This window comes from Arvicanthis niloticus, chromosome 8 (assembly GCF_011762505.2).
Source record: "Arvicanthis niloticus isolate mArvNil1 chromosome 8, mArvNil1.pat.X, whole genome shotgun sequence".
Lineage (NCBI taxonomy): Eukaryota > Metazoa > Chordata > Mammalia > Rodentia > Muridae > Arvicanthis > Arvicanthis niloticus.
Window position 1 is genome coordinate 22,546,543 of NC_047665.1, and position 23,195 is coordinate 22,569,737.

Below are 23,195 nucleotides of genomic sequence, written 5' to 3' on the forward strand. Positions count from 1 at the left end.
GGAAGCAGGCCAGCATAGTTGGGTTAAAATAAATGAATATCTGCTCAAATATAGTGCTTAAAGATTGTTAATAAATATAAGGTCTCTGTGTCATTTATCTTGGAGATAAAGAGGGCAATATAAAAAGCCCCCAATTTACTTCTATATTTGACATTCAACTTATTGGCATATTATCTAAGCATCAAGCCCGAGAAAGCTTAGAAAGCCAGGCAAGAAAGCCGTGAAAAAGGCTAGAAAGGCAGGGAACAGACGCAGGTTCCTACTAATGCAGAACCCCTGCTGAACAGTAAGGCCTTCTGAAATGGCACAAGCTGCCCAACTGGGAATGGAGCTTCGTAGATTCCCACAGCTGAAGGTTAGCAGCTGGGAGCAGAGCTCTGTGCAGAAGGGTAGGAAAGGGACACACAAACCTGGGCCCTGTCCTGCTACACTGGCACACCACCTTCCCAGAGGTCAGAGGCCAGACATGCTGCCTGGGGCTGGGACAACAGGGGACCAGACTGGCTGAGGTCAGCCCACGCTACTCCCATGGGAAGGTTGGCCTGGCTGAGACTCAGAGAAGCCGCTACAGGTTCTCACAAAGCATAGGTGGCCACATTTTGGTCCTGTAAGAATGAGGCTGCTCGTGCTGTGGCCCAGCCTGCAGAAGCGCTTCCTAGTGGCATAATTGGTGGTGCCTGCTAGGAGTGTGTGTGTTGTGGGGTGTGAGCATCCAGTGAGACAGAGTTCCAGGCTGATACCCATAAACATGAGACTTGGTGGTTGCTAGCTACAAACATGTTGAGAGGCTGAAACACTTCCTTTCTATGAGGTGAAGGGCTGGGACAGGGTAGTCACAGCAGGGTTTGGGGAAGCAGAAGCTAGACACAGACAGAGAGAACATACAGAAGAAATCCGAGCACAGCCAAACTTCTGATCAGTTTAAAATATTTGGGTTTATGATTAAATGCTAAAGAAAGAAGGAGACTGGGTATGAAAAATTATGGATAGATATAAATAATGTAAATTTAATAAAACTAAGAGAAATAAGACATTATAAAAAAACCTAATAAGGCAGGGTATTCAGACCTATATGATGGCATCTTAGATTGGCACCTTACTAATCATGATTATTATCATGCTCGTGTTCCTTATTCTAATCTTAATAATCATAATGGCTTTCTTTGCCTTCTCAAAGAAAAAGGCTTTACAGATACAAGAAAAGGAGAAAACTGAAAAGTGGAGCCAAGCATTGGGGAAAAAATTAATAAATAAAAATCAGAAAAAATACTCAGATAAAGACAGAGGAGCTATGACTTGGGCCTATGGCACCACTACTATATAACAAGAATCAAGAAAGTCAGCCAAAGGATTTTAGAAAACCAACCTTAGCTTACCCAGTTACTATGTGACAAATGCCAGCAGATGCTGGACACCCTCAAGGCTTTGAAGAATTTGGGTGGCACCCAGTAGATATGATGGAATTGAAAAAAATTAAGAAAGTATCACCTTGTATGTTATGCATTCACCATGCATGAAGCAGATTTTTTGGTTGATTCAAAATAAAGTAATCCCCCAAGACTGGAAAGATACAATGAAAACAGTATTGGAACCTGGTTCTCATTTACAATGGCAATCATGGTGGAAAGAAGAGGCTAAGGAGACAGAACAAAGAAATAGGGTCAGAGGCATCAGTATTTCCCACGATCAAGGTAAAGTTTATATATGGCAGCTTTAAGTGCTTGGGACAAGGTAAAGAAATGGGAAAAAACTTGAACTCAGATTATGCAAGATCCAAAAGAAACATTCATTGACCTTTTTACAAAGATTGACTCCAGGTGTAAATAGAAGGGTTTCAGATCCACAAGCTAGGAAAGCACTCACTGAATCTTTAGGTTTTGAAAATTCTAATTCTGAATGTAGAAAGGTGATCAGGCCTCTAAAAGCAAGATCAGCACCAATAGATGAGTGGATTAGAAATATGGTTGATACAGGATCTCATTCATATGACATGGCTTTACTAGGAGAAGTGATTTCTAAAGATTTCCAGAAAATCCAAACTGCCAAATGTCTTAATTGTGGCAAGCAAGGCCATTTAAAAAAGAATTACAGACAGAACCAAACTAATTTTGAAAGAAGCCCTAAGCCTTCTGGAATATGCAGAAGATGCAGCAAGGCCCAACATTGGACCAATGAATGTAGATCAACAAGGGACAAACAGAGTTACCCCTTATCAAAAAATACCCAGGGTCCTGCCTCTTGCAGGCACCAATATCAGATTCAAATCAGCCATCTCAGGCCAACAACAGAGATATTCATCTGCAGAACTGTTAAGCAATACTGCTCTGAAAACAGACGTTAAAAACCCAGATATCAAAGGCAAAGGAGTTTCAATAGATAAAACAAAAAACTCAGAAGGGATTGAGAAACAGATTATTTTGGCAAAATTCTATAGATGATCAGAGGCCAAACTAAAGGTATTTATAAATAATATTGAAGGAATAGTAGACACTGGAGCAGATGTAAGAGTAACCTCACCAAAATCTTAGCCTCCAAATTGGCTTCTTTAGAGGGTAGATATGCAATTTCTAAGAGATGTAACTTTGTCAGGTAAAACAAAGTATAAAATGACTTAAATGTATAAGGCCTAAAGGTCAAATAGGAATATTAAGACCATATGTGCCTGATATAGCAATGCATTTATGGAAAAGAGATCTGTTGTAGCAATGGGAAGTATAGATTAGCATTTAACCATAAAATAAGAGATGTTCCTGATGAAGTATTAAAAATCTTATCAAGAACTGTCATGAACTGTCCACACTGTCCATAAACAGGACACAGCAGAGACTAACTTTCCAACTTTATATGGGAGAGACACTGCTAAGAGAACACCAACACCCTTACCACTAAGGTAGTTGACTGACCAACCTGTTAAAGTAGAGCAACAGCCTATGACAGAAGGAAAATTGCAGGCACTAGGGCAGCTATTCCAAGAGCAGCTGGAGACTCAACATACAGAAGAGTCCACCAGCCCCTGGAATTCTTCTATATTTGTCATTAAAAGGAAATCTGGAAAACAAAGGATGTTGAAAGATCCATTCAGCCAATGGGTTTCTTAATAGCTTGGAATCCCATTGCCTTCCTTGTAGCCTAAGCCTTGGCCTATCATAGTAATAGATCTAAAAGGTTGCTTTCTCACTATCCCTTTAGAAAGACAACGTAGAGAAAGATTTGCTTTCACTGTGCCCACATTTAACCACTCCATGCCAACTGAGAGATTCCAGTGAAGGGTCTTTCCACAAGGAATGTCAAATCTTATGCCAAGATTTTGTATAACAACCATTGGAAATAATCCATAAACAACTTACTCAATCAGCAATTTTCCGTTATATGGATAGTATTTTGCTGGCTAATTCAAATGGAGATACTTTAGAAAAAATGTTTGATGAAGTAAGGGGAACTTTGCCTTGTTGGGGATTACAAATTGCTCCTGAAAAAAAAAAATACAAAGAAGAGATTCTATTAATTATCTAGGATGTAAGATAGGTCTGCAAAATATCCACCCACAGAAGGTACAAATTATGAGTTACCAATTAAAAACTCTTAATGATTTCTAAAAACTGTTGGGAGACATTAATTGGCTAAGGTCTGCAATTCGACGGATTACTCAAGAGCTAAGTGATTTGTTTTAAACTTTACAAGGAAATAAAGACTTAAATAGTCCAAGAAAATTATTAGCTGATGCTGAGAGAAAATTGTCTCTAGTAGAAAGAAATTACAAGGGCTGGAGAGATGGCTCAGTGGTTATGAGCACTGACTGCTCTTCTAGAGGTCCTGAGTTCAATTCCTAGCAACCACATGGTGGCTCACAACCATCTATAATGGGATCTGATGCCCTCTTCTGATGTGTCTGAAGGCAGCTACAGTGTACTCATACATAAAATAAGTAATTCTTTTTTAAAAACGCAATATGAAGTTCTAGCCCTTTTGAAAAATGCATTATAAACTACTTAGGATAATTAAAGAATGCAAGTCAATAGTCAAACTTTTTGTCAACTAGTTTAGTTAATTACAGAAATACGTTTCCTAGGTTGAACAGATAGTAAATAGCTAGAAATAAGCAATTGAGATATACTATAGATAGGCTGAAGGTCTTCAAAAACTTCAGATCTACAGAGCATGACATTTAAAGATGGTTTGTTAATAAAAGGGTTTTGTTTGTTTTTTATTTTTTGTTTCTGACAGTGAAACATGTCAGCTCCTGGTAGCACCCCCATTCTACTTCGAAGAAGATGAAGGGCACTGAAGAATCTCCCTGTGGAGTTTGCTTTACAAGTGGCAAGCTAGCTACTGGACAAGAAACTGCCCCTGCTTCAACTGAAGACAAAATGCTGTCCAAACTGGAGAAGCAGGAAAGTCCATTGCTGTCTCCAAGACAGGAAGTTCTTCATAATTTCTGCTTCACGGAAAAGTCTGTCAGATATACTGGACCAGAAGGCTGAGGATGATGGTCCAACATTGGGTGACTGTCCAGGCAGCCAGCTGTCTCATCAATTCTTTAGTTCTGGAAGCTCTTTGCTCTGCACTTCCTGCACACTCAGGTAATTTTTATTGTCTCTCAGTTTGTCATAGGGTTGAAGACTAGATAGTTATAGTCTCACAATTAAGTTTAGGTTGTTTAGAATTTAAGAAAATATTTTAAGGTCTAAGAAGCTATTCTTAAGTTGGTAAATGCAAGTTATGATAGAAAATGAGGCAAGCACACAACTCTAAACGCAACAAGATAGGATAGAGAATACAGTACTTTATCCAAGGTTGCCGAATACAAGTGGACTGTACATTAGGAATGTAATTTTACTTTGTAAGTTTTCTTAATTGTTCTTATTGTATGTCGTTTATTAATAGAAGAGAAGGGCCTTTATTAGAGTAAAAAGAGGAATTGTTGGGGGATGGTCTTGTGTACTGTGTATTCAGATGCTGATAAGTGTGCCTAGAGATCTGCTTGCAGTCCAGACACTGGCACTGTCAAGCATCTCCTGTCTTGATGTTGTGCTAAAATTGTTTTTCCAAAGCCGCTGATTAGTTAAGAAAGAGTTTCTCGGCCTATAGCTGGGCAGGTGAGGAACCCGGACTTCCAATCCCAGTGAGAGGGTGAGGATCAGAAAGAGAGAGATTCACCATGAGCAGATTGCCGGGGGAGTTGCCGTGAGGATATGGACAGAGAAGATCAGTCAGGGAAAGACTAAGATGAAAAATAATGTGGGACACGGCTAGAAAGCAGATCATCATAGTTCTATTAGAACAGATGAATATCTGCCCAGCGATAGTGCTTAAGATGTTCATAAATATGAGGTTTCCATGTCATTTATTTGGGAGACAAAAGGCCCCCTACCCAATCTATTTCTATATGGCTGTATGCCAAGATTAACCAAAAGAAGAAACCATTAGGGATAGATATTACTGTGTACTAGCCTCTTGTAACTTGCTTTTTTTTTTTTCCTTGTATGGTCAAACCCATATCTGGGAGGGACAAGGTTCTGACTACATTAGTCATTACTAACTAATGTAGGTATCATTACTTTAACTTCAGTGGTCTCTTGTTCATCTCTGTGATGGTTGACTTTAATTAATTAATTATCAACTTGACACAACCTAGCATCACCAAAGAAGAATAAGGTATTGTCCGTATTGGGTTGGCCTATGGTCATAGGGCAGATAATGTTTCAGTTAAATTTATTGATGTAGGAACTCACAGCCCACTGTAGTGGCAGATAGTCTTAAACTGTATAAGAATGGAGAAGCCAAGTTGAAGCAAGCAAGCAAGTTAGTATGTGTTTATTCTTTTTTCTCTGCTCTTGACAGTGGATGTCTGTGACTATTTGACGTTCCCACTTCGTCAGCCCTCAATGATGGTCTGTAATCTGAAACAATAAGCTGACCTAACTCCCCAAACTGTTCTTTGTCATCTCACCAAAGGAAGGAAACCAAGATAGTGTACCGGTTAGTTTTTGTGAACTTGTTATAAATCAGACTCATCCGGGAAGAGGGAACTTCGCTTGAGAAAATGCCTCCATCGAATTAGCTTGCAGGTAAGCCTATGGGGCATTTTCTTGATTAATGATTGATGTGACAGGGTGTAGCCCCCTGTGGGTGGTTCCACCCCTGGGTAGGGTTGTATAAGAAATCAGGCTAATGTGCTTGAGAAGTTGCTCAGTGCTTAAAGGCATAAACTGTTCTTAAAGAAGACCCACTTGGTTCCCAGCACTTACATCAGCAGTTACACTGCTGTGTGCCAACCCAGCGGGTATTCGATGCCTTTCGTCTCCTCAGGCATTTATATGCCCATACCCACTTGCAGACACATACACACTTAACAGTAATAAAGTTTTTCTTCTAAAGACCAAAGCAAGCAAGCTGAGCCCGCCATGGAGGAGCGATACAGTAAGCATTGTTTCTCCATGATATCTACTTCAGTTCCTGCTTCTAGGTTCCTAACCTGACTTTACTTCATGATGGGCTGCAAGGTGTAAACTAAAATAAGACCTTTCTCCCCCAGTTGCATTTGGTCATGGTGCCTATCACAACAGTAGAAGGGGGCATAGGCCATTTGCCATCATTGTGGGCCACACAGGACTGTTGGTACCAGCATACTGCCTACTAGCCCATCATTAATTAAACTGATGACTTTTCCCCACATTGTTTAAATAAACCACTTTTATAGCTCCAGGCAACTCTGCTGATTCTTAGTTAGACTGTTTAATTAGCAGTGGCCTAAGGTAGGCATGACTGCCTTTGTCTTTATCAGATTAGGTAGGGGGACCCATCAGATTTAATATTTATTTCAGTAATACATTCAGATAGAGGAGATATTAATATCTCTCATGAAATATATTCAAAAGCTAGATATGTTTTCTGGGCATAGTCCTTAATCCCAGTACCAGAGAGGCAGAGGCAAGTAGATCTCTGTGAGTTTGAGGCCAGTCTTGCCAACATAGTGAGTTCCAGGACACCCAGATTTACATAGAAATACTCTGTCTCAAAAGCAAAAACAAACCAACAAACAAAAATCTTGACATTGAGAATGGGGCAACAGAGGCAGGAAGATCTCTCCCCAGAAGTCATGGTCAGCCTGGATAATACATTGAAACTCCTGCCTTTAAATAACTAAATAAGAAAATAATCAAGCTGAGTGTGGTGGTGCCAGTCTGTAATCCTAGCTATTTGGGAGGTTAAGATGAGAGGGTTACAAGTTCAAGGCCTCGAGACATTTCTTTTTTCATTATATAAGTCCTTTATTGTCCTCAAAGAGCCCAAATTGTACTTGTGATCAAGATCTTGTTTGTGGAGCCAGGAAGCTGAGGCCTCACTCATCAGCCTGCTGCACGGTTCCCATCTCAGACACATAGACGACATCCAAAAACCTTCTGATATCTTTGTTTTTAACTGTTGTAGCTTGCTGAATCAGAGCCACTGAATTTGAAACAAGTTCAATATCATTTCCTTCAAGGATTAATTCATCCTTTTGGGCTTGAGAGACAGAACAAGCAATACCTGTCCTCATCTGAACCCTGTGGATGTATTTTTCACCCATGAAATTTCAGATTTCATCCAAAGACCCATTCTCCTGAATAACGACGTTGATGGGGAAGTGAGCACGAACAGACCTCATCTTGTAACGGAAGCCCAGTGTGACACCCTTGGTCAGGTTCCGAACACGACTGCAGATGGTTCTGACAGTGGCCGGTTCCTTTCTGTTACCTGACCATTTGTCAACCCAGAGCCTTTTCTTTTTCTTTCCAAGAAGGCTCAGCTCTACACTGATGTGATTGAAGTCCCTCCACAGAGTTCCCTTGGAACCCTTCACAATGACTGTGCACCCTTCAGAGTGATGTCGACATTTTCTGGAATGTTGACAGTCTGATTGATGAGAATGGTCTTCATTCTTGAAGTAGATGGGGCCACAGTCTGAAGACATCCATAACTCAGTGGTGGAGGGTTTGCATAGCACATGTGAGGTCCTAGGCTCAGTCACCAGTAACACACATGCATGTGTGTGCTCATGCATACAGGCACTCACACTTTCCCGCTAATCTGTTGCCTGAATCCCCTCACATTTTGCTCTCCGTCCCCTCCCAATCTCACTTTTGCCTCCATAAAGATTTCACTCAAAGATTTCTGAATCACAGCACACACAGATCTCTGTGAAGGAGTGTTAGAAAACTTCCATTGAGAGCGGATCTCGGTGGCGCATGCCTTTAACCCTAGCACTTGAGAGGCAGAGAGAAAGCTTGATCTCTGTGAGTTTGAGGCCAGCCTGACCTACAAAGAGAGTACCAGGACAGCCAGGGCTATGTAGGGAGACTCTGTCTTTAAAAACCAAAAAGTTTTAAAAAAGAAGAAGAGAAAGAAGGAGGAAAAGGAAGAGGAGGGGGAAAAAAAACCCTTCCATTTGCCCTTCCATGGCTATGTTACACACACATGTGCCTCTGAGGAGGGCTCCTTAGCTGGAGTTCAAGCCTGAAAAATGAGGCCCATACATCTATCTTTACCTTCATTGGTTGACCTCGCTATAACTACGTATGGTTTGCAATGGTAACCGTTCCTGACTTATTAGGGGGACCTCAGACTTTGGGACAGGGCTCTAGAGTCCCACTGGTTCACCCAGCCTTTGTGATATTGTACAAATCCTTCATTTCATCAATATCTGCCACTCTTGTCATTTTTTTAAGATTTATTTATTTATTTATTTTACATGATTTCCATTTTCTTCACCAAAACTAACAGCAATATTTTTGGTATTATTTCTATACAAACTACTTATTTTATAAATCGAGATTAGACCGTGCATATGGTTATGGGGGCACAGACGAAAATAAGTGAGCCATCAGCACACTTGTCAGGCCTCTGATTCGGTCCTGACCATGGAGCAGCCAAGGTACACCTTCTGAAAAGGTTATAGAAAAATGGACTCCACAACGGAACATGGACAGCAACCACAAGTAAGGAGCAAGGCCAGGACTTTTATACCCACACTTTAACTGCAACTGGTTTCATTAAGTTCATTTGCTAACAGTAAAATCTCTACTGCAGTCTCTGTTTAACCAGCTTGAAAACCGTCTCCAGTGATTCCCGTGACTGTCCATCATAACTGGGTGTTTACTTTTGTTTCCTTTTCAGCCAAGGTAGTTTTGGACTGAAGAGCTGTACCCCGCTCTCACTGTGTAACACTCTTGAACTCAATTTGCATCCAGGCTGCTCTAAAACTCAAGGATGCTCCCGTATCTGCCTCTAAAGTGCCACTGTTACAGACTTTTAACAATACATATAAAATGCCTCCACCAGGTTATGAGATGCACTGGCTAACCCTCACACTGTGTGCGTTTCCCCTATGCTGTCCACTCTGTTACCAAGTCTCTTACTTTCCCAGAGCATTTCTGCTGGGTTCTAGAACAGAATAGGATGTTGACCTCTGAGGGCTTAAAGCTCTTCCTCCAGACCAGGATTTACCCTGTCATCTAGCAGTGCCCCAGGTGACTAGGAATGAGGAGAGTCGGAGCCGCAGCACCTTATGCCCTTACAAAAGCTAACCCCCTGACCCAGGCCTTAGGGGTTCTTCCGCGGTTTTTTCTTCTTTTCAAAGGTCAACTGTTTCATCCGGCTGGTCTGCTCTCCTGCACTGGGGGATCTGAGGATTGCTGTGTCACTGCTCCTTTCGGAAGTTTTGTCACGTTTTGGCTGGCTCGCTGCCATAATTTTGTCTTCATTCAATTCTTTTAAGTGTTTTCGGTGTCTGCAGTACAGCTTGTTCAAAAGATAGGTTAGATCAAACATGGCTGGTATTTCACTGTCCTGAAGAACGGCCTAGTTCACCTGATTACAATGCGCCCTTGGCGGCTGGTGTACGCAGCCAATGGTTCTTAGTTTGTCGGGTGTTTTATGCTCTAAATTTGCTCTTTTAAAAATTCTACACTCGCTGGGCAGTGGTGGCACACGCCTTTAATCCCAGCACTTGGGAGGCAGAGGCAGGCGGATTTCTGAGTTCGAGGCCAGCCTGGTCTACAGAGTGAGTTCCAGGACAGCCAGGACTACACAGAGAAACCTTGTCTCAAAAAAAACAAAAACAAAAACAAAAACAAAAACAAAAACAAAAACAAAACAAAATCTCCACTCACTTCTGATGTCTGGCTTGTTTCTCAAAATTGAAATTAGCCTGGGCAAAAGAGAAAGAGGGTGAGGCAAGAAGGTAAGATTGTTCCTAAGTTTTACAACAGAGACACATAAAGTAAAGGTATTGGAAGCCAAACTCCTGTTTAAGGACCAGGGAGATGGCTTAGTGCTTGTTATGTAAACATGAGGATCTGAGTTTGGATTCTCTGCATAGAGCTGAAAGGCAGAGGGTAGCATCTGAAACCCCAGTCATGGGAATGAGAAGCAGTCAGATCCCTGGAAGTCAGCAAGCTTCAGGTTCAGTGAGAGAGAAATACTGGGGGGTCGGGATGGTGGAGGGGTGGCTCAGTGGTTAAGAGCATTAGCTGCTCTTCTAGAGGACCTGGATTTAATTCCAAGAGCCCACATAGTGGCTCACAAGCATCTATAACTCCAGTTCCAGGGGATTCAATACCTTTTGGCTTCTACAGACACCAACCATACACAGAGTGCTCAGCCATAAGTGTAGGCAAAACACATAAAATTTTAAAAAAATGTAGAGAAAGAAAGACCCTTAACATTGACTCTCTGGCCTCCACATGAGCACACACACACACACACACACACACACACACACACACACACACGTACACACAGACACATGAATACACATATACATACAGCATATACACACCAAAAATATTTGTTTAATATACCTACCTTGCAACCATCACAGCACAGCACTGAATGAACCACAGATGCCTCCCTACCTGATGGAGGGATGACTGAAGTATAGTCATTGTCCTTGCTCAGCCAAGCCAGAGGGGATTTGACGACTTTGCTATCCCAGAAAAGAGCCTACCATGGTGGTCTATATCCCTCAAACCTTAAGCCAAAATAAGCCTTTCCATCCTTAAATTGTGCCTCTCTGGTATTTTGTCACAACAGTGGAAAAATTAATCAGTACAGTCAGAGGAGCTGGATTTAGCTTGGTGACATGGAAGTTCAGTATGAGTGACTAAAATCAGAGTGACTAGAAATCACTCTGGGGCCTGGAGAGATAGTTCAGAGGCTAAAAGCACAGACTGCTCTTCCAGAGGTCCTGAGTTCGATTCCCAGCAACCACATGGTGGCTCACAACCATCTGTAATGGGATCTGATGCCCTCTTCTGTGTGTCTGAAGACAGCTACAGTGTACTCATACCTAAAATAAATAATTAATTAAAAAATAAATAAAATAATAGCATGATTTTAAAAATCACTCTGATTCTTAGTCTGATCTTTTGCATGGGTGTGGAACTTTACACCAAAGCAATAATCTTCAAGATTTCTTCCTTAACAATTATATTTTCCTTGAAGAGATAGTTGTTGGAGTTCCTGGCCACTATTTCAAGTCTCACAGGAGTGTCACCCAAATCGCCCTTCAGGACAGTCTCTCTGGAGTTGCTTAGCAATGTTTGTAGAAATATCAGTCACAAGTCAAAGGATCCAGTCCTTGCAGTGACCAGATCCTGCTCACTCTATTACTGGTAGTCTCTGGGTCTACAGACTCTTCCTCCTTTTTCATTCCCTTCCTCTGTTTCCAATGCTGGCACAGCTCCTTTCAATTGCTGGCCATCCCAGTGCCATTGTCTTGTGCTCATGTGCAGAGAGTTTATTGAACGTCTACTGTATACCAGGCACACAGAGTGCATGCTTATCTTCATGGGGTTTCATTTGGAATAGGAAGCAGGGGAAGGATGGGCAAAGAATAAACAGCCTGATAGATTTTCAGATTCTTATATGCAGGTGATGAAGTGAAGATGATCAATATGTTAATGAGCTTGGCTGTGGGAATCACTCATGATATATAGATATTTCTTAAACCATCATGTTACACCCCTTCAACACATGCACCTTTGCTTAAGAAATATACTTCAGTAAAGCTCAGGAAAGAATAGTGTACCCTAGAGGCAAGTTGTAAGGTGATATGCTTGTGCTGTATGGGATCATTTGTAGAGGAATTTTAATCCAGCAACATGGCTGCTCTGGGATCACATCCAAAGATGTTCCAGGTCTTTGTAATCTAGCTAGGATGGAGACACATCTTTAATCCCTCTGGTTGGAATACAGATTTGCCCTTAATACATACATTTAATCTCAAACAATGATGTCTAACTGAGGGGCAAACAAAATTTTACAAAATGAATCAGAGATAGGATACATCCAACTTTCATGAGAACAGACAGGAAAGAGAGGCTATTTAAGCACAGTGCAGGGAGAGAGTTCAGTTTGGTGCTGATTAATTGAGTGCAGTTTGAGTTTGTTGAGTTCAGTTCAGAGAAGTTCGGTTAGTGCTGTTCAGTGTGTGGAATTCAGAGGCAGTTTTTCCCTCAGAGCTATTCAGTCAGAAGCTGAGAGAAGCCAATTTTAGTCAGTTAGCTTGGAGAGGAGTTTGAGCCAGAACAGTTGAGTTGAACCAGCCAGCCAGAGTTCAAAAAGAGCTAGAAAGGATGAGTTTATTCAGCGAGACAGGTGTTGATAGAGATATAAGAATGCAAATACTGAATGTAAAAGAGTTATTAGACCACTAAAGGCACAGGCAGTGTCAATGGATGAGTGGATAAGGCACACAACTGATATTGGTTCTCACTAGTATCATGCTAATATCATAGGACAAGCTACTGCTAAGGGCCTCCAATATAAAAATGCCCTGTGCTTCAATGTGGTAAATTTGGTCATTTACAAAGAAACTGTGACCAAACTTTCAAAAGCCTTAGATCTCAAAATGGCTCGGTGCATTAATTGTGAGAAACATGATATTTTCTACCAGAGACGCAAACAAGCCATTCTGGCATTAATGGGTTTAAAAAAAAAAAAAAAAAAAAAAAAAAGCCTAAGCTTTGCAGGGTTTGAAGTTGTAGCAAGGGATACCACTAGACAAATGTGTGTAGGTCCAAGATAGATATCCAAGGTAATTTTTTTGCCATCAGAAACCAGCTTTGGTGGCCTAGCTTGAGGCTTCGAAGCAAAAAGAATGAACCATTTCAGACCAGAATAGCTGAGTGTCACCAGATTATAGAAAAAAATTACTGATCTGAAAAGTGTTTGCTTCATTGAAAATGTCTCTGTTTATAATTTCTCACTAAACATAGCACAATTATTGGCTTAACACAGAAAGGGGGAAATGTAGTGAGAATTCCTGGTTTCTTTAAAAATGCCAGTTGTGTTATGGAAAATATGTTTTTGTTTTAATCTTAGGTGTGGAATATGGAGCTCCTTCAGATTGCCCACAGCAGCTATGATTTGTGTCATGCTCTGGCGGGTCATAATTCTGCCAGCTAAAGATAGATTGTTTTTGGAATTCTAGGAACTCTCTCAAGAGTCCATAAATGTCAGATCCCCAAGAGAGGAGGTGGCTGCTGCTGCTGCTCATGCTGCTGCTGGTTGCTGGATTGCTGTTTGCTGATTGGGGATATCCTGATGACAAAGATTAGACTCGCCCCAAGAAACTCCATGCCACCAATTAGCAAATAGTCTAACAAGATTGATGCCTCCTTTCATCTCTAATGTTCTTTCTCTCTTACTTAGTGTTGGGGGGTTGGAAGAGATTGTGGTGGAGGAGATTGATGGGTAAAAGAACCCAGCGAAGTAGCCAAAAGTATGGTTACAGAAGGGACTACAGGGGCATTGCAAGATACTGGGAAGAGAGTCCTAATGAAGAGAATTCTTCACTGAAAGACTAACCTTATGGAGGTAGTGACACACACAGGCAGGAGGATTCTGAATTTGAGACCAGCCTCAATGTAAACAGACACCTTATCTAAAAAATTCAATAATCAGACAAGATCTAAATACCAGCCTGGTCTACACAGGGAATTCCAGGCCAGCCATGGTTACATAGGAAGACCCTATCTCAAACAAAAGCAAAATAAAAAACTAAATTAAATATAATTTAAAATAAGATCGGATTTATTTCTGTTCTGTAGCCAGATTAACATCTTAAATATCATAAATTATGTGCTGCTCAGAACTCAGTAATGATACCACATAGGCTATGTGATTAAATATAGATTTCTCTACTTGCTGTTCAAGGTCCTTAGAATTTGGTTTCTCCCATTCCATGAAGTAGAGGACTATCTTCTACAATGATATCTTCCTAACCATGGCTCCAATTGAACATCTCTTACTGGACTCTGTACCCTTCTTCTCTTCCCTTCTCTCTCCTCCCTTTCTCTCCCCTTTTTTTCATTACCTTTCTATTTGCATTAACATCATAACTTTTCAAATTTTTGCTCATATCTTCAATAAGATGAATTCAGAAGAAAACCAAATGCTCATAACTTTGAAAGGACACTCTGATTTGCTCCATGACATAGGCAACTCAAAACAATACAGCAAAAACAATCAGATAGTGCACAATTCAGAAAGCGTTAGTTCACTGGCAAAAATCTTTCCCCTTAATGTGTTTGAATTTGTAAAGACTTTGGGACCTTTAAAGTTATTTATGTTTTTAATATGAGATCTTGGGGATAAGAAAGGAAGGGTTGTGGATTAATAGTGATGTGTTTGTGTGTCAAGTCGACAAGAGGTTAGTTATGTTGGCTGGTTTTGTATGTCAACTTAACACAAGCTAGAGTCATCAGAGAGGAAGGAGCCTCAGTTGAGAAAATGCCTCTGTGAGAACCATTTGGAAAGCATTTTCACAATTAGTGATTGTGGTGGTTTGAATAGGAATGACCCTCACAGATTCAAGTGTTTGAATGCTTAGACTATAGGGAGTGGCACTATTAGGAGGCGTAGCCTTTTGGAGTAGGTGTGACCAGCTGACCAGCACTGAGTATTCCAGCAAAGCAAAGGTTTCACTTTAGTAGTTCTGGCATCTTGTTAATCATAGCTGACTCTTCAGCCCCAGATAACCAGAACCAAAGATTCTTCACACAAAAGGCTGAGTCTTTCCTTCCCTCTGAAAATTCACAAAGCCAGGCCTTCATCTTTTGCACTGTTGCTAACATTCTTACCTTCCAGGCTCCTACAGAATAGCCCACTGTCAATACTCAATGGTTTTTTGAGCACAAAGTTTCAAAGTCCTTCCCCCAAACATGGTCAAGCGTGTCACACCATTTCCCAACTTGGTGGAACCAATTTCTGTCTTAGTTAGGGTTTTATTGCTACAAAAAGACACCAAGACCACGGCGACTCTTATAAAGGAAATCATTTAATTGGGGCCAGCTTAGAGTTTCAGAGGTTTAGTTCACTATCGTCATGACAAGAAGCATGGCAGCATGCAGGCAGAAACAGTGCTGGAGAAAGAGCTATGAGTTCTACATCTTGATCTGAAGGCAGCAGAAGGAGACTGTCCCACTAGGCCTATCTTGAGCATGAGATCTTAAAGCCCACCTCCAGAGTCATGCTTCCTCCAACAAGGCCTCAGCTCCTTATGGTTGAGCGTTCCAACTCATGAGTCTATGGTGGGGGGTGGGGGGGGAGCATTTGTATTCAAAGCACCACAGCCAAGTTTAAGGCATGGTAGAAAAATTGTGTAGGAAGCATTATTGTTCACTCTGTAATTCAATATCATGTCATTTCATGCCACCATTTTATTGCCTAAGAATTATGGCACTGTTAATGTGTCACATTAGGAAGGAAAACTTGTGTCAAAAACATATCTATTGAGTTGGACATAGTGGCTCACACCCATGATCCCAGTACGCTAGAAGCATGCATTAGGAGTTTCAGGCCAGCCTGAGCTACATGACAACTTCAAAGCCAATGGAATGAGACAACAAAAAATGGGGAGTTTCTCCACAGTGCCTTGTTTGTATCTTCCTTAAGAAAGGAGAGTGGGTAAGCACAGTTCTTGTCCTTATTTGCCTTGGGAGAAGAGTGACTTATCCAGTGAAGAAAAACAATAGACTGTTTCATTGACTCAGCTGCTCTGTTTTTCCATGGGGCTTAGTTTGCCTTGGGGGATATGGATTCTCTGTTCTATGTCTCAGGTCCTCTTTGAGCAGAGCCTTTGGCCTGGTTGGACACTGCACGTCTCTCTAGTTTAGGAATTCAACCAGCTGGTCCATTATATCTACAAATTAAGCCACATTCTGTGAGTGGATGATAAAATAAAAACCAAGACATCTGAATTCAGATCCTAAGCATCCAACAGAAAAAGCTAGATGAGAAAGAGTATATCTATAATCCTAGGGTGAAAGAAGCTGGGGGATGAGGTGGGGGAATGGGAGGTGGAACCAGAGCATCACCTGGGGCTCCAGCTGAATCCTCCAATTGAGCTCCAAGTTCAATGACTCCAAAACAAAAAAAAAATGGAGAGTACACAGGGAAGATCCCTGACATTGACATCTGATCTTCACATGTGCACAGATACAAACACATACTACTACATATAAATGAAATGATTTGTTGATTTGTCAGCCGTCCGCTCCGCTCTCTTGCTTACATTTTCATTGGATTCCCTTCTGTGTAGAGAGCCATGTTAGTGGTTTTATCGTCTTCATTGTCTCATCCAGCAGGGCTTGGTCCTGGAAACCTGACTGAGGCAATACTGGAATGAAGAAAGGACACACACACACACACACACACACACACACACACACACAGAGAGAGAGAGAGAGAGAGAGAGAGAGAGAGAGAGAGAGAGAGAGAGAGAGAGAGAGAAACACACACAGACACATACACATACACACATACATGTACTATATAGATGTTCTCAAGACAGCACCTCCTGGTTCTGCCTCCTAAGAGGTGGTATTCCAGGCATCCCCCACCATACCCGGTGCCTTAAATGAGCATTTGAACAACAGAGTCATAAGTGGGTTTGTTTTTTTTATAGCAGGAGCTGAAATTTTATTAGTAAATAAACACATCTTGCAGTCTAACTAGAGTCTTGACTAACTATCCCATTGGTTCATAATTTTCATAAGAAATGGGATTTGCTTAGTGGCTCTCCTAAAAAATTCAAGGCTCAGTTGTGTTCACCATTGCTCTCCACTTTCAGCCTTCAGTCTTATCATTCATTCTCCAGGCCTTGCTGTTTAACCTTATTATAGCATTGTCCTTATTGGGATGTGCGTGTTTGGTGGTCAGAGGACGACTTGGTGGCATCAGATTTCTCCTTCGACCTTCATGTAGCTTCCAGGAATTGGACTCAGAATGTCAGACTTGGGCAGTGTGCTTAGCATAAGCTAGCGTTGTCTGTGAAGAGGGAACATCACTTGAGCAGCTTGGCCTGTAGTCATCTCTTTGGGAGCATTTTCTAGATTAATAATTATGTGGGAGGGATCAGCCCACTGTGGGTACTGCCATGCCTCAAAAGGGGGTCCCTGTTTTGAAATATAATACAGCAGCGGCAATAAAGGAGTACCCGGTGGGCCCATTCCAAGGTGTCCCCTCCTGAGAAATCATGCCATTTGACAGACCTGGTATAAAGGAAGTTTATTTGGGGAAAGGAGGAGGAATGAGGACCTGAAGAAGAGACAGAGGCAGACAGAGTGAAGGCAGAGAAAGTGGGGACAGAGAAGGACAGAAAGGACAGAAAGAGAAGCCAGCTGGGAACATGTGGGAAGAGAGATAGAGAGATTGAGAAGAGAGAGCGGGAGACAGAAAGAAAGGGGGGCTGAGAAGTGAGCAGTTTTCTGGGCTGCCCCTGGCTCCCACCTGGCAGGCAATGGTGTGGCAGGTGATGGCACAAGCTATTGCTAGGTCCTTTTTGCTTGGTCCCTTGGGAGGATCCTAGCTGCATTGTCTATAAGCCAGTAGTCCCAGGTTGTATAAGAAAGCAGGCTGAGCAAGCCAGTAGGCAGCGTTCCTCCATGGCCTCTGCTTCAGCTTGGTTCCTGCTCTGACTTACCTCAGTGACAGAATGTGACCTAAGAGTTGTATGGTGAAAAAAAACTATTGTGTTGCTCTTGGCCATGGTGTTTGCTTATCACAGCAACAGAAACATACCCAAGGTGTGCAGAAAGTGCCTTTGACCACTGAGAAGTGTCACCTGCTCACTTTAAAGTTTTTTTTTAACGGACTCTTTATGGTGAAGTATATTTAACATCAAAGCTGTTATCGTTGGCTTTTAAACACAGCTGAGTGGCATTGAGGGTGTCAATACTGCCATGACCATCATCATCTCCGATCTCCCAAACCCAAACTCTGTACCCATGAGACACGAACTCTTGCTCACCGGGGTACTTTCTGCCTCTATGATGCTGAAGCCTCTGCTTTGTTTTGTTTTGGGGACAGATTCTCATGTCCCAGGCTGGCCTCAACCTCACTATGTAGCCAGTGATGTCTTTGGACAGATCTTTCAGCCTCTGCATCTCAAGAATTTGAATTACAGGGATGTGCTGCTATGTGCAGCTTAGAGCCCGTGCCTCTAAGACCTCTCATCCCATCCGTTCCTTCCCAGAAGTCCCTGCCAGAATGCACACCTGCTTTGTGGAACTCAGTCTCTCATAACCAGGTAGTTCATCTCAAGATCCAGTTTCATCACTCTTGCCTACCGCTAGCAAAGCCCTGGGTGAGATGACAGTGGCCTCTTCCAGCTCCCAGTGACTGCCCTGTGCAGATCTTTTGCACAATTTTGTTTCTTGGTCTTTATTACTGGGAAGGGATTCTCTCTCCAAGGAGACCTGACACTCTGAAGAGCAATTATAAGATATTGTACCCCTTACCTTTTCCTGTGGCTCAGGAGAACAAAGCTTCAGCACCAACCTTTATGGTAAAGATGACAGTGAGGACAGACTCATGCAGAATTAGATATTTATCACATTTCAAAATCCAAAGTGGATCTCAGTAGATACTACAATAAGACATTGGTTATTGATTTGGGGAATGTATGAGTTGATTTTCTCACTGTTCTATCGAATACCTGACAAGATAGAGTATGTCTTAGGGTTTTTGTTGGCTGTGAAGAAACACCATGACCATGGCAACTCTAACATTTAATTGGGATCGACTTACAGGTTCAGAGGGTTAGTCCATTACCATCATAGCAGGAAATATGGCAGCCTGCAGGCAGGCATGGTGCTGGAGAAGGAGCTGAGAATTCTGCATCTTGATTTGAAGGTAACCAGAAGAAACTGTCGTCCAGGTAGCTAGGAGGAGGGCCTCAAAGCCCACCCTCAAAGTGACACACTTCCTCCCAATAGTGCCACTCCCTGAGCTAAGCATATTCAAACCACCACAAAGCATAAGAAAGGAAGGCTTTAGCTCATAGTTCGGAGGGATGTAGCCCACCATAGTTTGGTAGGTATTGTGGCAGGAGAGTGAGACAGTTGGTCACACTGTTTGTAGTCAGGAAGGAGGAAATGGATAGGAAGTGGGGCTAGCTTAATAAAACTGTCTTTCCAGTGTCCCACTTCCTGTAGTTAGATTCCACCTCTTTTCAAAGCAGCCGCCTGCTGGTAACCACCTGTTCAAACACTTGAGCCTTCAGGAGACATTTCACATTCAAACCACAGTGGGGAGACACAATGCTTTAAGACAATTGCTGGGTATTGTCCAACACACCAGCTTCCTTTTCTAATATTAGCAGGGAAAGAACTGAGTTCTGCCTGCCCCTGCATCTCTGTTTAGTCCACAGTCTGTGAGGACCTCTTTCCAAGGTTTGACTCTTGCATACGGGACTGGTAGGGTAAAGAGATATACTTTCCTGGTCCCTGTCTTTCTCAAGATTATTCTTTATGAACTTTTTTCCCATTCCCATTATACCTGGAACTGTTTGGTCTGGAGTGGTCTGTTCTAAGCTGCACCGATGTCTAACACTGAGACTGTCCCTTACTGAGTCTTCCCATGGAGAATAGCTAGCCCCTCCCTCTGTGTGTATATAATGAACCATCTAAGGTTCTCAGTTTTTTTTTATCCGTGTACATGTATGTGTGTGTGTCTGTGTGTGTGTGTCTGTGTGTCTGTGTGTGTTTCTGTGTATGTGTCTATGTGTGTGTGTGTCTGTGTGTGTTTGTGTCTGTGTGTGTGTGTGTGTGTGTGTGTGTGTGTGTGTCCTTTCTTCATTCCAGTATTGCCCCAGTCAGGTTTCCAGGACCAAGCCCTGCTGGATGAGACAATGAAGACGATAAAACCACTAACATGGCTCTCTACACAGAAGGGAATCCAATGAAAATGTAAGCAAGAGAGCGGAGCAGACGGCTGACAAATCAACAAGACTTATAAACTAACATGGACACATCACTGGAACAGGCATAGTGAGAGTAAAATAATGTGAAGGTGACTATTTTGGAAGTAAAGTTAAGATTAGAAAGTGTCGTACTTAATGTTGCCCGGGACTAAAGAGGAGCAGTGCCATGTGCTGTGGACATTTTTGGAGAAGACCCTGTTTGGAGCAGAGTGGCAGTGTCTACCCTTGTACATCATACTGTCTCTATTTGTCTAGTCAATCCACTTGTAAGAATGTCTTCCCAGGGATGGAGAGATGGTTTAGCTGGTTGCTCTTCCAGAGGGCGGGGATTCAATTCCTTGCACCCACATGACAGCTCACCATCATCTATAACTATAGTTCAAGGGAAGGAGTTCTCAACCTGTGGGTCTCAACCCTTTGGTGCGGGGGGGGGGGGGGCGGGGGGGGGGGGTGGCAAATAACCGTTTCATAGGGGATGCCTAAGACTATCTGAATATCAGATATTTACATTAACAATCACAACAGTGGCAAAATTACAATTATGAAGTGACAATGAAAATCACTTTATGTTTGGGGATCACCACAACACGAGGAGCTGTATTGAAGTATTAGGGAGGTTCATGATTCTCTCTCCTTGTCTCTGGCGACACTGCATACAGATGGTACACACCCATGTAGGCAAAACACCCATATACATAAAATCAAACTAAGTGACAGAAAGGGAGGGAGAGATGGAGAGAGGGGAGGGGGAGGGAGGGAGAGGGGAAGGGAGGGAGAGAGAGAGGGGGGAAAGAGTATTTATGTTGTTGGGATTTCTACTTTGAAAAATGTATCCTACAAATGCACTCAGGTGCCTTGGAAACAAGAACCCAGGCATCTCCTTACTGTTCAATAAGTATGCTCAAAGGTGCTAGGTAACTGTTTCCATGAAGGGACAGTTGGTACGTGTTTCCTTACATTCACTTACAAAGATAAAACTATTGTCAAATATTTGTTGAAGATAGACACGCCCCAGGATAGGTAGGAATGCCACCCAACACAAAATTATAAACTAACTTAAACATTATGAGACACTTCCCCCCAACTCCATACACACATACCTTGTGACTCAATTGCAGGGTTCTTGAGCATAAACATTGTATATGACAATGTCCATCCAGAATCTAGAGACTGGCTGGGTCTGGCCTTGAACTGAAGATCCTCCTTCCTGTTAGGATGTTGTCAAACTCTTCAGATAATTCTCCCAATGGAGAAGCAATAGCAACTGGGTAACTTACTCAGTCCAGATGGAAAAGCACGGCTTGGGTCTTGACTATTACTACTAAATGATTTTGTTTTGCAGAAATAACTCATTTTTTTCCCTCGGTAGATGATATTTGTGAAGATTCCCTCCTAACGTCACAGAAATCAATGATTGTAATAACATGTGCATGGGGGGGTGGGGTTCATGGGAAAGAGAGGGAGAGGAGAAAAGGGTAGACAGGAGAAGGGAAACAAGGGAAACCGGGGAGAGGGAAAGGGAAAGAGGGGGGCGATGGGAAGAAGAGGAGGAAAAGGGGGAGGGAGCGAGCGAGAAAGTAAGAAAGAGCAGTGATATAGTGCCATCTGCTGCTTAAATTATGAATTACAAGGATTTTAGTAGTTGTGTTTGACCAGTTGGGCAGTCATTTAGAACCCCATTAAGAACTATAATTTAGGGTTCCTGTCCAGTTGAGACATCTGCAGTTGGGGTGTCAGTGAAAGATGTCTGTTCCTGTGTGAACATTGTGCGTACCAAAGCAAACTACGTCCCAGGATGTGCCCTCCCCCCAGCCTTAAGCAGGACTGAAAGACCTTGTTTACCACAATAAATAATAGGACCTAGGTGGAGTTACCCACTTAGGCCGCACATACAGCCTGCTACAAGAACTAAGAAGAATAACTGCCCGCTGAGCTTGCTTTGAGACATCTTCAGCTGTGACAAGGAATGGGTTCCTCCACCCATCTCCAGCAGTGGCCAAGGATGGGTTTCCTCACCCACTTCTGGCTGAAGCAAGAAAGGAGTTCTGTGGTGGGGCTTTCCCTTTAAATTGAGAGCTGAACATTAAACTTTGAGCCTTGATCAGAATACTTTCTCTTGGCTTCATCTTTTGTCCCTTTTTCATTTCCAGCCCCCCTTTTAGGTGAACCCAGTTGATTTGTGGCCGCAGGCAGCTACACCAGGAGCCTACAGAAAAGTGGTGACTTCTCCAGTGCCCAAGAAGGTGGTTGGCTCTCCACCTTTGTTGCCAATTCTTTCTCAAGTTCGTTGAGAAAAGCTGAAAATAAGCATGCAGGAGGGAACCAGGTCTGCGTGTGTGCGCCCAACTCCCAAGTGGCAAAAAGCTTCGGGGAATTCCTCAGGCTGTTCCCTAAAGATTCTAAAAAAGAGAACCAGACTCCTGAAGAAGGAGGAAGCAGCAGCTTAGGAAAAGCAAAGAGAAAGGCGTCCTTTGCAACCTGATCCGAGAGATGGTGAAAACGAATAGAACTTACTCATCTGAATACTGTCTTCAGTTCACTTACATATTCTAGGATATAAATTTGGGTAAACGAGTTTGTCCAATTGGTTCGTTGATGAAAAAAAAAACGAGACTAGAATTTAGCCATTCAAAAGAAACCAGCTATAAAAGTGGAGAATTTTCATAATTTGTACATTCGAATTTCATATTCAATTTATGTCATATGCTCCTTTAAAAAAAAAAAACTTTTAAGCTTCTTCCTGAAATCAACATTACCCGATGCTCTAATTACATTAAAAATTCAATATTAAAAAAAAAGAACTATAATTTAGAAACATCAGAGGAGGACCCTGGCCACTTGTTTCTGAAAGAAGGCCTGGTCACGTTCCAGGAAGAGGCTTTGTTACTGTGGATGGGCCCTGACAGGGGTCTATCTCATATGCTTTTTAGTTGATGTCCCAGATACA

General features: G+C 42.2%; 1 long non-coding RNA gene and 2 pseudogenes across 1 annotated transcript; 1 reads left to right on the forward strand and 2 right to left on the reverse strand.

Annotated features, from left to right (window-relative positions):
• Nucleotides 1-7,340: 7,340 nt before the first annotated feature.
• LOC117714084 (large ribosomal subunit protein uL6 pseudogene) lies at nt 7,341-7,920 on the reverse strand (annotated as a pseudogene).
• Nucleotides 7,921-17,069: 9,149 nt separating this feature from the next.
• Nucleotides 17,070-21,624, reverse strand: LOC143443188 (uncharacterized). The gene is made up of 3 exons (XR_013111950.1): nt 21,349-21,624; nt 18,786-18,825; nt 17,070-17,313 (listed from the first exon to the last, which is right to left on the reverse strand). It is a non-coding gene; the product is annotated as an uncharacterized LOC143443188 (long non-coding RNA).
• A 71-nt stretch (nt 21,625-21,695) lies between these two features.
• On the forward strand, nt 21,696-22,826 carry LOC117713803 (PCNA-associated factor pseudogene; annotated as a pseudogene).
• Nucleotides 22,827-23,195: the final 369 nt, after the last annotated feature.